Source organism: Balaenoptera ricei, chromosome 16 (assembly GCF_028023285.1).
Source record: "Balaenoptera ricei isolate mBalRic1 chromosome 16, mBalRic1.hap2, whole genome shotgun sequence".
Classification (NCBI taxonomy): Eukaryota; Metazoa; Chordata; class Mammalia; order Artiodactyla; family Balaenopteridae; genus Balaenoptera; species Balaenoptera ricei.
In genome coordinates this window covers 117,584,994-117,589,318 of record NC_082654.1, presented here as the reverse complement: position 1 = coordinate 117,589,318, position 4,325 = coordinate 117,584,994, and positions in this window count along the sequence as shown.

The following is a 4,325-nucleotide window of genomic DNA, read 5'->3' as shown; positions in this document are numbered from 1 at the left end:
ATATGCAAAACAAAATAAAATCAATCTGAAATCAAAGTGACCAAAAATATTTTTAAAAATAGGAGATGGCATGATTGTTAAGAACCTTAGCTCTTCCAAAAGTGAGAAAACTTTGTTCCTTTAAGTCATCAAGGACATGATAAAGTCAAAATAAAGCACAGAAAAGTATTCTGGTAAGACACAGGATCTTTGCCTTTTAGGCAGATTTCTCAGAATGTAAACAGAAACCTTTTATAACCTCTTAAGAGGCAGATCAGTAATCCAAGAAAATTTTGTCATTTAGCAAAGAGAAAATAAAATTTCAGTTTTGCATCAGTATAATATTTGATACTAACAATCTTTTAAAGAAAATCTTATAATAAGCCCATCAGACCTTAGCTAACATTGACCATGACAAATACAATTCCCTTTCTATAAACCTTCTATGACTTTCTATATCTATTCAGATTTTGTCCTCTGCATTCCTATTCCTTGTTCTGGAGCAACCAATCATTTTACTTTAGGACAAAGCCACTCTTCTTTCCCTTACCAAAAGCACATCCTGAATACCTTGCATACAAAGTTATTTTACTATGCAATTATTTCTCCCAGAGAGTCTCATTCACATATATTGATCATAACTTTTAACCACAGTAACTTTTATTGCACAGAAATAAGTATGAGGTGGATAATTGTGAACTGTGTGTCACACACCAATGTTTTGTAGCAGAGCTTATGACTCACAACTTTTTATAACCATATACATCTTTACAGTACAACTTCTCAATGTGGCAAAAACGAACACATTCATTAACAGACCAAAATATATAGTCTTAAAATTATGCTTAGTAGTTAATATTTCAGTATTTTATCTTATTAAAAATGATGTCAATAATCTAGCATATGTTTCTAAGTTACCAAAAGACCTTAGAGACTATCCTCAAGCTGACACATACTAGAAAACATAATTACTGTTAAAGTATGTCTGAATAATGATAAATTTGGTTAAACCCAAATTTACAGCTTTCATCATCTCAAACACCTGGTAGATATAATGCTAATTTATTCAATCAATACACCTGTGTAAGTTCAGGAAGAACATGCCCAAATAGAGTAAAAATGTATGCTTGTATTATACTTAACTCTGATAACTGAGAAGACATCTGTTTTTATTAAACCAATAATATTAAACTAGTCTTATTTGTGAAAGATTAAACTTTGTGAACTTGAATTCTTAATGCATTTGGGTTAGTTTTTATAAGAATACTTTTTAAAATATTAGAAGTTAAATTTTCTTAGTTTCTAGAAATTTTAGGAATATTTAATTTATGTAAGGGCTTATTTAACTTCAGTCAAAATAAAGCTCCTTTAGAGGTTTTTATAACCTAACTTGGTAATGTCATCTGAAGGTAGGAAAATTTTACACATATATAACGTACCTACATTACATACATGTAAACAGAGAGGCAGGTACAAATATGGGGGCTTATAGCTTCAATTATAAAATTTCAATTCACTGGTTCATATGAAAATGTGGGCTCTTGTCCTTATCCCACCGTAATATTTTTACCAGGATTATGTTTCTGGCAGATAGGGTAAGTTGAGGTTATCTGCTCAACATGAGGGCTGAAGTGTCTGCCAATGTGGAGGAGATCCCTTAAGATTTCCTTTGCCTTGATGTGTGATCTTATGGAAGCTAAATTATGCACTAAATTTGGGGCAAGGGGCTGAGCAGGACCAAGTGTCTATCCAGGTGTCTCCAAAGCTCATCCTTGTGGATAAAATATCCAGCCTGCTTCCAGGTAGTTTTTTCAGCCTCAGATGATTGCTCCTGGGGTCCTTGAGCCCCTCTAGAACCCCTGATGGGGGGGGCCACCTAGACCTCTACTGACTGTGGGGAATTGAGGGGCCAGAGTGGGAAAGGGAGGGGAGAGAGGGGTGGAGCAGGTCAAGGTTTGGAAGGGGAGGAGATCAAGCAGTTCAAGGGAGTTTAAGGGATGGTCAGATTTAGTTAAAAGGAGGAAGAAGGAGCAGCGAGGGGCAGGGAGTGACGGGGAAGGAGGGGTTCTAGATGAGAGTCAGATGGGGGAGTTTCCTAGTTTCCAGAGAGGCCACTGAAGCTCCCAGTGGCCCTGAGTAAGATGCGGCCATTACTGAAGATATTGAACTGAATTCATGCCATAAGGGCAAAGCATTTAGTGAGTGGCAGAAGAGGAGGGCAGACGCCAGATAGAGAATTACTGTTACGGGTCAAATTGTGTTCCCCCCGAAAGATATGTTGATGTCCTGACTCTGGTACCCATGGATGTGGCCTTATTTGGGAACGGGGTCTTTGCAGATGTAATCAAATTAAGATGAGCTCATTAAGGTGGGCCCTAATCCAATATGTCTGGTGTCCTGATAAGAAGAGAAGGTAGAGACACACAGGGAGAAGCCAGGCATATGATGGCAGAGGCAGAGATCAAAGTGCTATAACCCAGGACATGCCAAGGACTGCAGGCAATCACCAAACGCCAGGACCAGGCAAGGAAGGATTTTCCCTTAGAGCCTACAGAGGGAGGCTGGCCCTGCTGACACCTCGATTCCAGACTTCTCGCGACTTCTAGCCTCCAGAACGCTGAGACAACAGATTTCTCTTGTTTAGAGCCACGCGGTCTATGGTATTTTGTTATGACAGCCCTAGGAAACGAACACAGTAGTAACCCATGGGGTTCGATAATTACATCAGACCTTAAAGAAGACGGGAAAGATCATCTTCCTTGTGTTACTGCTCTAATTCTCCTTGCACAACCGCAGTCCAAAGAATCCTCCCTCATTCAATTCTCAGTTGAGGAGCTGAGGGGACTGCCTCAAAAAATCTCCACTAGAGGAACATAGGAGAGACAGAAGAGGCCTTGCGGAAGAGCCAGAGGAAAGTCACTTTGCCTGAAAGAATCATTGTAACTCAGCATGTTATGACAGACAGACGTCCAGAGCCCTGGTTGAGGATCCTGTATTCCCAGGACGCAGAGGGTCAGAGAAGCCGGCGTAAACACCTGGGTGATCACGGCATGGTCCAAGGTATGGCTGGCACTCCGTCTGAGACACGGCACCAGAAAACTGTACAAGAAAACAAATCCAGATTTAGGAAAGGGGGCACTCTTTGAAAGGACTACTGTAGGTGGTTGCCAGAGGTTGCGGGGAAGAGGGGCAGTGGGCAGCGGCTCTCTAATGCGGATGAGAGTTTCAGTTTTGCGAGATGAAAAGGTTCTGGAGATCTGTTGCAGAACAGTGTGAGTGTACTTAACATGACCGAACCGCACACTTAAAAATGCTCAAGGTGCTAACGTTTACGATATGTGCTTTTTGCCACAACTTTAAAAAATATTGCAAAAAAAGAGAAAAGACTTATAATATGGGCAAGGGGCCTATTGCAAAACATAATATACATTGACCACAAGATCTGCAAGCATCTCAAAGATCAGGCGGAAAATGGCCTTTTCTTTTCTACAGGGGAGTAAACAAGGCCAGAAGGAACTGGGTGTTGGCTGTGGGGTGAACAGGTTGATGGCTGGACCACTGCTCAGGGAAGGTCTTTCTTTGTGGTCAGCTTGTTTTGGAGGGAGAAGGGCTATTCTGAATTCCGATACTGGCTCAGGTTGAAGCTGGGTCAAAGGTCAGGGGCCTGTCTGGAGAGGAAAAGCCCAAGTTGAGTTTGGTCAAGACAACTAGCGGGTATCTTGTCCAGATTGGTCAGTGGGGACAGACAGTTCAGGTTATGACACAGAGAATGGAAACGGGAGAGTGTGTGTCTGGCCTTGTCCTCAGTAAACAAGGGAGCCTCCAGTCTTGTCTAAGTCACTTGAGGAAGGGTCGTTCTCGGCAGTGAGCCTTTTCCTGGAGCATGGAGAGTGGGAAGCCTTGTGCAGGGGGGCTTTCCAGGATCACAGGACTCAGGTGCTGTTCAACATCGTCAGCCCCCCGCAGCCGCTCTCCCTCTCTCCCCCAGTCCTCACCCTGCCAGCGAGTTTCTGAGTTGTGAGTTTTTGAGGGGATGCTCTGCCCAAGTTGGCTAGCCCCATCGTCATTGATGAAGGCCCAGTAAGTATGAGCTATTGCTTGTATGCTCCTGGCACCCTGCTGAGGCCATGGCACTCCTTAGGGCACTTATTTCTCAAAATAACCTGATTAAGTGGGTGGATTTTAATTGCCATTTTACAGATGAAGAAACTGAGACACAGAGTAAATAACATGACTAATGTCACATTGCTAACGTCACATAGCTAATGTATTCTTTTCCTAAGGCTGCCATACAGATGACCACAAACTTGGTGGCTTTATACAGCAAAAATGTGTTGTCTTGGTTC